This window comes from Lolium perenne, chromosome 4 (genome assembly GCF_019359855.2).
Source record: "Lolium perenne isolate Kyuss_39 chromosome 4, Kyuss_2.0, whole genome shotgun sequence".
NCBI classification, from domain to species: domain Eukaryota; kingdom Viridiplantae; phylum Streptophyta; class Magnoliopsida; order Poales; family Poaceae; genus Lolium; species Lolium perenne.
In genome coordinates, this window is record NC_067247.2 from 24,373,454 (window position 1) to 24,389,169 (window position 15,716).

Sequence of the window (15,716 nt, forward strand, 5' to 3'; positions counted from 1 at the left end):
TATTTAGAGTTGGCACCTAGAAGCTTCCGGTTTCAGTGTCATCACAAACAGGGCACATATCAAAGTAGTGTAATGCTCTAATCATGGTTGGTGAAGAAGGAAATGATTTGGTTTGCATGTATCTGTAGATTCTCGATCATAGCATATAAGAATCTTCGTACCATAAGTTTGGTTCAGGTTCAGGCCTTTTAAACCAAGCTGATTGTACCATCTGCAAAACCCTCATTGTATATTAGGTAATGGTCTGTAGAAGTGCGTGTGCTTTGTGATATGAGTGCCATCTTGTATCTCCCACCAAATTCACTTCCTGCTAGTATATACAACTGCTGGTGCGTATACAATTTTGTTGTTGCCTGAACAAGTTCAACTGCAGAGCTTTGAAAAAAAAAAAGCCGTGACATGTTCTGAAACTTAAAAACTGTTCTGGTATAGTTTGGTAAGTGCATGGGGGATCCATACTTTTCTTGTATAATATAGGAACCAGGTTCAGGACATTTTTTCATAGCAGACCGTAACCTATACACATCTCTGAATTTACAATATACAGTGCACACTGTCAAGAAACTCAGAATTTCTGTGTAGTTGTTCTTGTTATAAGTGTATTGCTTGATAGAACAAATAGTTTTGGTTTAGCCTAAATGTTTTCAGGCAGGGGGGCACTAAAATCAAGTGAACTAGGCTATAGAATTGGTGATTTTGTGATTCTTTCCGAGATTTAATTATAATCTTATGCCATACACTAGTAGAAAAAAGGCCTTTCGTTAGACCCCTTTAGTCCCGGCCGTGTCATGGGCCGGGACTAATGGTTCAGACACGTCACCCCGAAACCGTCCCATGGTGCGGTAACCATTAGTCCCAGTTTTTATGGGCCTCTGGTCCCAGGTTAGGATACAAGCCGGGACTAAAGCCCCTGCGTCTGCTGGCACCCCCTTTAGTCCCGGCTGGTGACACGAGCCGGGACTAAAGTCAAACCGTTCGGTTTCCGCGCGGAAATAGATCGTCGTCATCGTCGGAAGTTGCATCGGCACACGGAAATCGATCGTCTCAATCGGAAGTTGCATCGCCGCCGCCGGCCGGCCACAACAATTGATCACCCGGTGGCTGCCATGTTCACCTCCCTCACCTATATATGCATCTTCACATCTACTCCATTAGCCACATCTTCACATCCTCCATTAGCCATCTCTCCCAAAGAGCTCTCTCCCGTTCCGGCCCCAATGGAGCAGCTCGCGCGCACCCTCTCTCTACCTCGATCTCGAGTGTACTACCGCACCGCCGAAGAGATGCACTTCAAGATCACGGTCACTCCCCGTGCATCAAGGGTGCAAAGGTGGATCCGCACCGTCAAGAGGGATTTCCTCCACGCCACACCAATCAAGTGCGTGGGCTTGGACTACGAGTTCACCGACCCTCGCGAGGGTAGAGATAATCAGCGCGCCGCCGTCCTTCAACTCTCGGTGGCGACCGAGAATTTGGTCTTCCAAATTTGTTGGGCTGATGAAGTGCCACAAATTCTCAAGAATTTCTTGTATGACAAGACCATCAGATTCTGCTGCGCGGCTATCCACAATGATGTGAAAATGCTGCGTTCCTACGGAATTGATATTCCGTATGCGTTCGACCTCCAAAAGATAATCCCGAATCCCACCAAAAATCCCATTCCGAGTCGGTATGATCTGGAAAATTCTACTATTGGGACAAAACTTGAGAAGAAGAAGAGGAAGAGGGACAAGAAGAAAAAGGACGACGAGGAAGAAGAAGATGATGAACTGATTTTTGGATGGGGCAATGTTCCATTGAGCTATGAGTATGTGCAGTATGCCACTCTAGACGCTCACCTGGGCTTCGACATGGCTAGGAGGTATTGGAGGCTACTTGGCTACAATAGCTAGGTTGATCGTCTCAATATTATTGATGATGAGTAGATGGTGGTGTGGTGTGTGGTGTGTGCGCCTTCTATATTTGTATGAACCTATGAATCGTCTCAATATATCGAATCTTTCTATTGTTGTTCAAATTCCTCACATTTTTCTAATAATAATGGACATATTATTTATCCAATTGCGATTTACAGATTTAAAGATATTAATTATACCATATTATATGAATAATGCATATATTATTTGATAATAATAATAATTGAATAAAAACAAAATTATTTCATATTCGAATTCCCCACATTTTTCTAATAAGAATGGATATATTATTTGTCCAATTGCGATTTACAGATTTCAAGATATTAATTATGCCATATTATATGAATAATGCATATATTATTCGATAATAACAATAAAAAAATGAATAAAAACAAAATTATTTCATATTCAAATTCCCCACATTTTTCTAATAATAATGGATATATTATTTGTCCAATTGCGATTTACAGATTTAAAGATATCAATTATGCCATATTATATGAATAATGCATATATTATTTGATAATAATAATAAATGAATAAAAACAAAATTATTTCATATTCAAATTCCCCACATTTTTATAATAATAATGGATATATTATTTGTCCAATTGCGATTTACAGATTTAAAGATATTAATTGTGCCAAATTATATGAATAATGCATATATTATTTGATAATAATAATAATAAATATTTTTATTACTTATTTTATTTTCATTGGAATTCAATATTATTATCTTATTCATTATTGTTTACTTAAATAATTGTTTTTGGTTTCAAAAAAATACAGAAATATGACACAATGGTATAAGAGTTAATAGGATTGATATGGTAGTATTTACAACAAGGTATAATTACATTCGCGGGAGCACAACAGGAAAGAACCGAGGAGTTAAGCGTGCTGAGGGTGGAGTAGTGTGATGATCGGTGACCGACCGGGATGTGAGCAAGTCTAGAATTGACTAAAGATTAAGTGTAATTAGTGTTAAAAATGGTCCAAGTGAGAGAGTAACGAGTCAAACAATTAGAAAAAGGAAATTAGAAAAAAGAAATATTGAGACAGGGACTAAATTTCCTCCAGCCCAAACCGTTGTATCACAGCCACGTGGAGAGCCATTTGTCCCGGCTGGTAACCAGGCCAAAACTAAAGGGTTCGCCTTTAGTCCCGCCTAACTAGTCTCGGTTGGCTAACCGGGACTAAAGCTCCTTCCGGACCAGGACAGAAGGACCTGTCTCCAGTAGTGATAAGATTAGCATACTCATAGTCCCAGTTGAAACAATGGTCAAGAATTAGGTAGACCACTAGCTCCATCGAGAAATGTAATAGTAGAATACAATTTCACATATCTACTTCATAAGTTGAGTTGACTCTTGAGGTTTAATTATTTTCTTCGTGTACATTACCCCTTGGGTGATTGCTGAACCTGGTTAGCAAGCCGGTCAAGGAATTTCTAAGGTGTTTAGTTCACTCCTGTGTTCTTCTGAATAAATTAGCGAAAGACTAAGCACTAGTATTTTGTCTCATTTACTCCCTTTGTCTCTATTTAGGTGGTGCATACATTTTTTGAAATTTAAGTTTGACCATAGATTTGGCCAACCAAATGTTGATTATATGTTATACATGTTATACCATTGAATTCGTATTTCAATAAAGTTTCTAATGGCATAATTTTTATAACAACTTTCAAATGTTTAAATATCAAATTGCTAGCCAAAGTTCGTCAACTACATGTTCCCGAGTTGCAGAGAACAATCCGAACTGCAAAAAAGGATGCCACATGCATTGGAATGGAAAGAGTATATTCTTGTGGAATCATCATGCTAAATAATAAATAATTTCACGCGATCAGATCATACACTCCTTAGGACTAAGTAAGATTTTGAAACTTGATATCAATCATGATCAAACTGAATGTATGCTTATTACCGTTAGCAGGTTCTACTTGGAAGTTTTGTTCATTGCTTGATGCTTTGTTCAAGATAAACTAAACAACCAAGACTGATTTGGCTTAATCGTCCACATTTCAGGCTATACCAAGGAAGGTTTGGCTTGATCAAGGCGACAAACAATTGCTGCAAACAATTGCTGCAGTGGCCGGTTGAGGAGGTGGAGACGCTGAGAGGGAAGCTGGTCAGTCTCAATGACCAGGTGATCAAGCCAGGAGATTCTGTCGACGTCACTGGCTTACAAACTGCACAGGTTAGTGTGTGTCTAGTTTAATGGCCACCTACTAATTAGTCCTCGTTTTTAGGGGTTAGCTTGCTTTAGTATGGTGAAATCTGAGCTGATTATTCAGTTAGTATATTAAGCATCCTCAAAACAAACTAGTTTTCAATGGCACCTTCTAACCAGTCCTCATTTTTTATTTACTTGATATCAACTATAAGAGATTACTTTTACATGTACTTAACACGCAGGCGGCATATCAGCATGTGCTTAGCACTTTCATTCCTCTGGGTACTGGTCATTTTGGCGCAAAATACACCACAAAAATATGGATTTGCACTTTTTTTTTCTAACCTCATATATTTGAGTCCGATATTGGTGTTACTAGAGACCATACTTTATCGAGCGACATGCTTGATAAGCTACCTAACAAACAATCAATACTAGAGACCATACTTTGCTAGCAAATTGTCCAACCTTATTGAAATTATCCGATATTGGTGTTCCTAGATCATCTTGTGGAATTCTGCCCTGAAGTCATTTTTCTTGCAACACAAAGGACCTAGGTACTCTTTTGCTTCTGCGGAACATACCACTCACACAACCGATGTGTGGTATTTGGCAAGACCGCTGATATTGCAATTTCCATGGCACAAGCTTGATCTGTTTGAAAGAAGTTGTTTCAATCAGTTTGATTAGCCGCTTGTACAACAGGAATACACATACAAAATAAGATCACAATATTAGATGGCACTTAACGAGACTAGGATCTCGTCGGTAAGTGTGGTTTGCGCTGGTTTGCCACACATCATCCCGATGAATTCTGAGAAAACTCATTCGAATGTACTCACAATAGGAACCCACCAAGGATTATGTTCTGGAAATGGTTATTCACACCTAAAAATATGCCAAATGGCATATCGTAAAGGTTGGTTCCATACGTAGTATCAAATGCGAGGACATCACCAAAGTAGCAGTATTGTTCTATGCTACGGCCATTTTTCCACAACTATGTTTTTACCGTACTCTCATTATCTCATTATCCACTTGGGCCGTGTATGTGAAAGCCGGGCCTGCAGCTTCAAGCTCTTTAAAAACATCAATAGTCTTCCTAATGTCATCATCCGATTGCTCACGGTTAAGCTTACCACACAGAGTCTTCAATGATCTCTTTGTGAACAGTACATTTTCATTTGATCCCAAAAAAATTGAATATGATATTATAGTCCTTGCTCATATTAACATTGTTTTCTCATATCAGCTTAACCAGTTGGTGTACTTATCCAGCCTATGTATTGTTCATCAGGCTGGCTGACGTTGAGGTTACCTTTGAGGTGCCAATTGTATGGAAGGAATGGAGGTGCTGCACCCCGCACTCGCCAAGGACGCCCAGAAGCTGTGCAGCCTATGGGGCGCAGATAAGAAGGGCGGCGTGGGCCCTTTCGAGCTGTGGGTTCTCGCCTCAGCCAAGCTGGAGGAGAAAACCGCGGTGTTCTTCAGGGTTTTCAAGGTGGCGGGCAGGAGTGACACGAAGCCCGTGGTGCTTATGTGCACCGATACCACAAGGTACATGCGCACCTGGACTAATGTCATCGATCTCATGGCTCTCATCTATCCTTCCTCATTAGCAACTAATGTACTCGCGTTTGTCATCTCACACCGGTGTAGGTCATCTCTGAGCCCAAACCTGTACCGGTCAACATTCGCATTGAGACTGACTTCTCTCACAGGGCAAGATAACACTGCGAAGCTTGGTATGTAGACGCTTACCATATTATTCCTCGCTTTTGTACTGTACTACGTGTAGTTCACAGCTATCATCCAAGGCCGGTCCATAGATTCCGGGGACCCTAGGGCGAACCGACACCAATGACCCCTTGTTCATTGTGGCTAAGCTTTTCTAGGGTAGGGGGCGATGGCCCCCCTGCTCTGAAAAATTCCTTAAAGATATTCATTTATGTTAAATTTATATACCTTACTTAAAGTTTAAGCATGATTGGTGTTCTAGGAACCTTAACAATCTCAGTCAAGCTTCACCACTTGGTCACACACAAAAAAACTTAAAATATTATTATTCAGCGAGATAAATATTAAGATAATGCTATAACAAACTAAATAATATTTACATTTGAAAGATCCATGCTCTTCAGAATATTGGTGAAGACGTTTGAAATTATTTATTTCTATTGATCACACGAACTATATACCATGATTCTTATTTCTACCAATAGCTACTTGTGTACATGTGTATTGTTTGCGAGAAATAGAAATAATCAGAGAAATTTTTTTATGAGGGTTAGTATTGTTCTGCACATTTGAAAATAAGTCAAAATATAGGTACGTTAAGCTACAACTTCAACCTTCTATATTTTCTAGAATTATTTTAAATTTTACTGCTTAAAAAGTATGAATATAAGTGTAGTAAGTACGCAAACAAATCTTGAATTAGGGTCCTAACTGAGAGCCCGGGAAGCGCCCCTCTGCCCCGTCCTATGGACCGGCCCTGCTATCATCCGTTACTGATTTCGTTTGTCCCATATTTCTCTCTTCTAGATCGACCGATCCGTGGTCGAGAGCTTTGGGGCTGGAGGCAGGACGTGCATACTCTCTCAGGTCTACCCATCGCTCGCCACTGGCAAGAACGCTCATCTTCACGTGTTCAACAATGGCAAGGCAGACATCAAGGTCTCACAGCTGGCGGCGTGGGAAATGAAGCATGCCCTCATGAACGGTGCCTAGATTTAATCAGGGGGGAGCTGCGTATATGCATGCTCCCTATATGTGCAAGGTCACATAATGAAATATGTGTAAGAATCCAATATATGGATTGCAGCTTCACAATATTTGTGAAAACCATATATCTATATGTATTATGGGAACAATATTTGTACGAAGCTTTACCTTGAGCATAATGGTGTGCGAATTAATTGGAATGAGTTACTGGCGGGCTTCAGCATGGCAACACGCTGTGCACGTGCTTTATTCTGTTTTTTTCTTTTCGAAATGGGGGAAAAATCGCCCCAGCTTCTGAAGATTATTCGCAACATCTTACAAGAGTAATACAAAAGATCAAACTCGAAGCCACCTCGCTAAACCTACAGAGGGATGAAGGGGGTGACAATACGCCAACTCACATCATCCAAACAACCAAATGCCTTCCCAAGCCGCCCAATAGCAGGTGAGAAGCACATCCAGTCAAACAGACTCTCAGCGCACGCCAACACACACGCCACAGAAATCGCTACCGCCGTCTTCCTCGCACCCATCTTCAAGAGGGATCACCGCATTGACCTTGCCAGACCTGCCGTCGATGTCACCATAACGCCAGACAGCTCCACTATCCTGCACGTGTCCTGCGGTCCGCGCCCGTCTTCGATACCCTGCAGCTCCACGCCGCCGAGAATCATCAACGTCAACATGGTAGATGAACACCACTCCACCAAAGATCCACCTCCATCCAGCCGCTGCTCCAAAAATGATGCCCCAAGAGGTAGAACGACGCAGGAAGCGCCATCATCATCCGATCCGGAAGACCCGGATCTAGGGTTTCCCCCGGAACAGCACGAGTGAGTAGCCGCAGACTGTGACGACGATGCCTTCAAGAAGGAATCGTGGCACGGTTTTCACCGACAGCCGCTAGTCCCCAACTCGGCAAGAGCAAGCGTAGAGGCCAGCAAAGATGATGCATTCGCAAGGGAGTGTGCTACTGTACATGTGCTTCTGTGCTTGTACTTCCCCATGTACGCGACTTTACTTACTCGTATGTATGATTGTACTTATGTATATGTGCTTGCTCGTGTGAGCGACTGTAATTACCCATGTGCGCGACTGTACTTGCTCGTGTGCGTGACTGTACCTGTTCTTGGTCGTGTGTGCGCGATTGTATTTGCTCGTGTGTGTGACTGTACCTGTATTTACACGTGTGCACAACTGTACTTTCCCGTGTGCGCGACTGCACCTACTTACCTGTGTGCGCGATTGTACCTTTACTTGTCCGTGTGCGCGACTATACTCGTGATGTATAAGCAATTGAACTCGGGTGTTTACTAAATTGTACTCATATGCTTCTCTGTATTCTTTTTCACTTTGTACTTCGTATCTGTATTTAGTGCATGTAAGTACGACAAGCTTGGGAGACTCCCTTTTCCCCTCCTCTTCCTCTCTCCCACCCCGCTTCCCTTGAGAGTTGCCAGAAATTCCCCGGCTCGCTCCCCGCTCCTCTCCGACGGCGCTGCCGGCCGGCGTGGAGACGGATGCGTAGCACGGGATGTACAGAGTAGCTGTAGGTTTAGGTGTAGGCTTAAGGTTTGTTTGGTGTTTGCCCAGGTGGCGTATGGCGTGATGCCAATCTGGAGCTCGTTCCCGGCGCCGGCGAGCGGTGCTGTGACGCGGTGGACTTGGTTCCCCATTCGACGTCCATGGAGGGCGGAGGCAGAGATCAAGTCTGGCCGGAGCTCCCTTCCCCAATAAGCTCGCTGTCTGTAGCCGAGCAGATTCTCATGGTGTTGTTTCCTCTCTCTCTCTTCTTCCCATCGAGGTGATGGTGGAGGTGTTGAGCGAGGTGAAGCTCCGTGCTCATCTGCAAGGCGGAGAAGCTCAGCTGCTGCACACTGTGGGAGCGCATCCTCGGCGGCTCTTCGACGGCCGTTTGCCGTCCTGCCGTCGACTCATATGGCCGATTGGCGGCTGCTCCAAGCTTTGACGTCTGTGGCTGGTCTTCGGATCTTGTGCCGGCGTCAGCTCAACCACAACCTCCCAGCCGGCGTGCCAAAGGGGCGGCCCTTCTGCTCCAGCGCGGCGTTCTTCGGTGGCTTCGTCCCAAGTGGTCTCGTCCCCGGCGACGAAGTGGCTGGCCGCGACTGGAAGCTTCGACGCGAGCTCGGTGGTCATGGACTTGATTGCTTTTCCCATCTTTCTTGTAGGGTCTTATTTGTAAAAGAGGAGGACTTAGTTGCAGCTTTAGTTTTCTTGAAGGTCCTCTTTATAATTTGTACCACCGACGATCAGTATTAATGCAGCATCGGGTCCTTGAGGACCCTTCTGGGTTCAAAAAAAAAGAAGTACGACAAGCTTGCTAGCAGCTAGCATACTTTGCTGTTTTATGTATGTGCATGTAGTGGCTCTTTTTTGCATGTACGTGCGTACGTGAAGCTACTTGGTTTTTGCAACGTCCAGCGTGATGCGTAAGTCGTGGCCTCGATAGTTCGCTAGAAAATTGACACGCGTCGAGCGTGGAAGGCATCAGCGCGTGAGATTGGGACCTTGCTGAAGTTAGCTCTTTTTTTAGTGGTACTGGTACCCCATCTGCACGTACATGCTTTGGACCGGAACGCGTCCTCGCAGAGAATATGGCCGCCAGCGGGCTCGTGTATGGGCCATCCGGCCACTGGATCAGTCAGGACTGGTTGTGCCATCTCAAAAAAAAAAAAAAAAGAACTGGTTGTGCCAGTGTCACCAGCACCAGGCCGCCCGGCGTCTTGGGTTCTTGGCCTCCGACATGACGATGAGAAAGTAGAGGAGCCCATTTCCGTCTTTGGGAAATACTCTCTGTTGACTGTTGAGGACGGGCATAAGGGCATCTCCAACGGGGCGACCGTCCGGACCGAAAATGCGTCTGGTACCACCTCTAGCGGGACGACGCATCGTGATCGGGCCGTTCGCGGCGACGCAAACCCGGTGCATATTTGCGCATGGAATGCGTCGCGGTGAACGCTGCGCGGACGCACCAAGTGACCGCTCGCGTCTCCACCGGGCCTGCCTAGCAGCGAGTCTGTATCGAGGGCATCGCTTCCGCGGCCATCGTTTCCGCGGTCAGCGCTTCCGCGTCTGCGCCGCAGCCTTCGTCATCAATGTCGCGGCTGCCTCTTCTGCGCCGCCTTCAATGGCATCGTTTTCCGCGCGCGGCCAGCCTTAAAAGTCCACCGGCATCGTTCCTCCATCGCGCACACCTCCACTCCCACCACCACCGCCGCAGCACCATGAGGAAGAAGAAGAAGAACGACTTCGAGACGTCCGGCAGCGGCACCAAGAAGGAGGAGCGGCCGAACAGGGTGCCACTGCCCGTCAGCGTGGGGAGGCTGATGCACCGAAACTGGATGCCGTGCGACGCCTGGGGGGACGTGCACATGCCTGGCGGCTGGCGGCTCAGCTACTGCTGGGTGCCCGTCCCTCCCGTGCCTGCGCGCAAGCCAGATAGGAGCGCCGAGATCCGGTGAAGGAGGCGGTACCTGCCGCCGGACCTCCACGCCGATCCCGCCTACGCCATCGAGTCCGACAGCTGGCGCACGTATCTCGTGTCCGAGAGGGATTGGAGGAGGAGGGCGGGCTTCATGGGCGACATGGACTTTCCCTTTGATCGTCCACCGGCGCCTCGTCGTTGAAGACAGCAGGCGCCGACGCCTGTGCAGTACGACGACGACGACTACATCGAGTCACTGGCGTACCACAACGAGGAGGTCAAGGATGACAGCGACAACTACGTCGCGTGCATCTTCCAGGAATGGCAGCTGGCCATGGCGGAGGGCCGCAAGTTTGAGTACCCGGACAACATGACGGACGACGAGATCACGAGGCTCGGCGTCCTCGTCTCGGAGAACGACCAACCTGTGCAGCCGCCGCTGCCCCGTTACGCCACCGGCATCATGCCGCCGGGCCTATCGGAGGAAGAAGCCCTACGATTAGCGCTATAGGACTCGGCCACGCCACAACCGCCGCCTCCACCTCCGTCGTACAACCCGTGGCTCCCACCTCAGCCCTGGGCTCCTCAACCTCCGCCACAGCCCTGGGCTCCTCCACCTTCGCCACTGCCCTGGGCACCTCCACCTCCGCCACAGCCACAGGACTGGGCTCCTCCACCTCCAGCACCGCCGGCGCGCCCGGCGTACATTCCGCCGGTTCCCAACTGGCCGTGGGTGGTACCGGAGCTCATCGTGCTCGACAGCGACGAGTAGAAGCAGTAGGCGCAGGCGTTTAGGGTTTTTTTTCCATGTGTTCAACTATGTAAATTATGTTTTCATGTTATAAAAAAATGGAAATTCGAGAAAAAATGCGTCGTACCACTGGAGCCACCCAACGCAAACTGACGCGCGGTCGATTTCGACCATTTCGGCCGACGCAAACGGACGCGCGCGGACATTGCTGAAATGCGTCGTCCCATTGGAGATGCCCCTAACGAGGTTGTTGAGAAGTAAACGTTGATGAGCATCTTGCTCTCGCCTAACAGTAACTGTAGCTAATCCATTGATCTTATCACGAACTCGCGTTGGAAACTAGTCCTGTACGGGCTGGTAACAGTAGGAGTCGTCCATGCCGGATTAGCTAGCTGATTAGGCAAGCTTGCCGCCCGTGCTAGAGTAGGGTTGGCCAAACAGTTTCCACGCACTAGTGTTAAATCAGCCATCAACTGTGGCACGCCTTGGTGCTGCTAGCCTGGCTCGACCGGAAGAAGCGAGCGACTCAGTCAGTCAATCAATCAATTTTTTTTTTTTGATAATTGAGTCTGGTTTGAATCTGTGTGCGCCAAATGCAAAACCCAACAACTTTTATATACAAAGTTTTAGGCAAAATCGAAACTTAGTAACTGAAGTTTTAAAAAAGTTCAGTACATCACAAATAGATTCAGAAAGTTTTGGTGAGGTTTTTGATCTGATCATGATCCAAGCTTTTGGTATGTTGTTAGTGCACTATAGTGGCACCTACTTTGGGCAACAAATCATCCAGGAAAATACTTTGGAATGTATTAGAAAAAATAAAAAAAATTGGCATAACACAGAATGTGAAAATAAATAGGTGTTGGGCCAAAGCATGCTATGGCATTTTTGTGTGTGTAGAAATAGGATTTATATGCCATAGGGACCACTCCCTAATATCCGGACACTTTTTTAGAATCATATAAGATGGGGTCTTTTTCTAAAGTGAGATATAGGGGATTTTCTTTAAATAAAAACAGAAAATAATTTTGAATGATTTTGGTATTGAAAAAATAGAGAACAATTCACATCCTATCATAGCCTCAACTTTGTAAGAGGCCAAATTCGAATATTTCCAATCTTTTCCGTAATTTGGAAATTTAAAGATGCATATATAAGGCAAATGGAAATTTTAAATAGGTTCAAAATGTTTTGTATCCAAAGATCTGGACCCTTGACTATCTATGCAATAGCATCAACTGTTAAAGCTGTTGGAGATATGCTCAAGAGGCAATAATAAAGTGGTTATTATATATACTTATGTTTATGATAAATGTTTGCATACCATGCTATAATTGTATTAACCGAAATATTGATACATGTGTGTTATGTAAACAACAAGGAGTCCCTAGTAAGCCTCTTGTATAACTAACTTGTTGATTAATAGATGATCATAGTTTCATGATCATGAACATTGGATGTTATTAATAACAAGGTTATGTCATTAGATGAATGATATAATGGACACACCCAATTAAGCGTAGCATAAGATCATGTCATTAAGTTCAAATTGCTATAAGCTTTCGATACATAGTTACCTAGTCCTTCGACCATGAGATCATGTAAATCACTTATACCGGAAGGGTACTTTGATTACATCAAACACCACTGCGTAAATGGGTGGTTATAAAGGTGGGATTAAGTATTCGGAAAGTATGAGTTGAGGCATATGGATCAAGAGTGGGATATTGTCCATCCCGATGACGGATAGATATACTCTGGGCCCTCTCGGTGGAATGTCGTCTGATTAGCTTGCAAGCATGTGACTTGGTCACAAGAGATGACATGCCACGGTACGAGTAAAGAGTACTTGTCGGAGACGAGGTTGAACAAGGTATGGAGATACCGATGATCAAACCTCGGACAAGTAAAATATCGCGAGACAAAGGGAATCGGTATCGTATGTAAATGGTTCAATCGATCACTAAGTTATCGTTGAATATGTGGGAGCCATTATGGATCTCCAGATCCCGCTATTGGTTATTGGTCGGAGAAGAGTCTCGACTATGACTACATAGTTCACGAACCGTAGGGTGACACACTTAAGGTTTGATGTCGTTTAAGTAGATATGGAATATGGAATGGAGTTCGAAGTTTTGTTCGGAGTCTCGGATGGGATCCAGGACATCACGAGGAGTTCCGGAATGGTCCGGAGAATAAGATTCATATATAGGAAGTCATATTCCAAGTTTGGAAATGATCCGGTGCATTTATGGAAGGTTCTAGAAAAGTCCGGAAGAAATCACCATGGAAAGTGGAGTCCCGGAGGGACTCCACCTTGCATGGCCGGCCAACCCTAAGGGGAGGAGTCCCAGGTGGGCTCCACCTGAGGTGGCCGGCCAACCCCCCTCAAGGAAAGGTGGGAGTCCCACCTTGAGTAGGACTCCCCCCTTGAGTAGGTTTCCCACCTATGGGAGGTTTTGTTGTTGGGGTCTTCTTCGAAGACTTTGACTACAACTCTTGGGGGTTTCCACCTATATAAAGAGGGGAGGGGAGGGGCTGGCCGGCCACACCAACCCCACCTTGGCCGCAGCCCCCCAAGTGCCCCCTCTCCCAGAAACCCTAGCGGTTCCCTCCTCCCTCTCTCTCCCACATAGCTTAGGCGAAGCTCTGTCGGAGATCTCCACCACCACCGCCGCCACGCCGTCGTGCCGCCGGGATTCCGAGGAGGATTTACTACTTCCGCTGCCTGCTGGAACGGGGAGGAGGACGTCGTCATCAACACCGAACGTGTGACCGAGTACGGAGGTGCTGCCCGTTCGTGGCACCGAAGATCTTCTACGCGCTTTTGCAAGCGGCAAGTGATCGTCTACATCCACCACGAGATCTGATATCGTTAACGCTTTGTGATCTTCAAGGGTATGTTGATCTTCACCTCGTTGCTACCATCTTCTTGATTGGATCTTGGCTTGTTCTTCGTTCTTGCGATAGGAAATTTTTTGTTTTCTATGCTACGAATCCCAACAGTGGTATCAGAGCCGTGTCTATGCATAGATTGGTTGCACGAGTAGAACACAATGGTTTTATGGGCGTTGATGCTTTTGTTGTCTTTAGTTCGTGTACTTTGCATCTTGCGGGATGGTGGGATGAAGCGGCTCGGGCTAACTTTACATGACCACGTTCATGAGATTTGCTCCACGCTTGACATGCAACTTGGATTGCATAAGTGGCTTTGCGGGTGTCTGTCTCTCCCACCATAGTGAAGATTCAATCTACTCTTTCTATTGACAACATTAGTATCACCGTTGTGGTTCATGTTCGTAGGTAGATTGGATCTTACTCGAAAACCCTAAACCACGTAAAATATGCAAACCAAATTAGAGGCGTCTAACTTGTTTTTGCAGGGTTTGGTGATGTGATATGGCCATGATATGATGATGAATATGTATGAGATGATCATTATTGTATTGTGGCAACCGGCAGGAGCCTTATGGTTGTCTTTAAATTTCATGTTGAAGTATTATTTCAAAGTAGTTGTAATAGTTACTACATGGGAGCACAACCATGAAGACGGCGTCATTGACCTTGACGCTACGCCGACGATGATGGAGATCATGCCCGTTGATGATGGAGATCATGTCCGTGCTTTGGAGATGAAGATCAAAGGCGCAAAGACAAAAGGGCCATATCATAGCACATATGAATTGCATGTGATGTTAATCCTTTTTATGCATCTTATATTGCTTAGATCGCGACGGTAGCATTATAAGATGATCCCTCTCACTAAATATCAAGATAATAAAGTGTTCATCCTTAGTATGCACTGTTGCTAAGACTTGTCGTTTCGAAGCATCACGTGATGATCGGGTGTGATAGATTCTACATGTGCATACAACGGGTGCAAGCCAGTTTTGCACACGCGGATACTAAGGTTGCCTTGACGAGCCTAGCATGTACAGACATGGTCTCGGAACACGGGATACCGAAAGGTAGAGCATGAGTCATATGGATGATATGATGAACACTTTGAGTGTTCGCCTTTGAAGCTACATCTTTTCTCGTGATGATCGGAATTGGTGTAGTGGATTTGGTTCGTGTGATCACTAAGACAATGCGAGGGATATTGTTTTGAGTGGGAGTTCACCAAGTTAATTTAAGAATTAAAATTTGAACTCAATTTATCATAAACTTAGTCTAAACTCTTTGCAAATATGTTGTAGATCATGGCGTCCCCCTCCATCAATTTTAACCAGTTCCTAGAGAAAGAAAAGCTTAAAAGCAATGGTAGCAACTGATACGTCTCCAACGTATCTATAATTTCTGATGTTCCATGCTAGTTTTATGACAATACCTACATGTTTTGCTCGCACTTTATAATGATTTCATGCATTTTCCGGAACTAACCTATTAACAAGATGCCGAAGTGCCAGTTCCTGTTTTCTGTTGTTTTTGGTTCCAGAAAGGCTGTTCGAGCAATATTCTCAGAATTCGACGAAACAAAGACCCAGTATCTTATTTTTCCCGGAAGACCCCAGAGCACCGAAGGAGAGTCGGAGGCGGGCCAGAGGGCCACCACACCATAAGGCGGCGCGGCCCTAGGCCTGGCCGCGCCAGCCTATGGTGAGGAGGCCCCAGGCACCTCCCTGCGCCGCCTCTTCGCCTATAAGACCCCTTTCGACCTAAAAATGCGATACCAATCGACGAAACTCCAGAAAGACTCCAG

At 45.5% G+C, this 15,716-nt stretch overlaps 1 pseudogene; it reads left to right on the plus strand.

The window, feature by feature from the left end:
• The first annotated feature begins 1,217 nt into the window (after positions 1-1,217).
• LOC127346622 (beta-fructofuranosidase, insoluble isoenzyme 2-like) lies at positions 1,218-7,023 on the plus strand (annotated as a pseudogene).
• Positions 7,024-15,716: the final 8,693 nt, after the last annotated feature.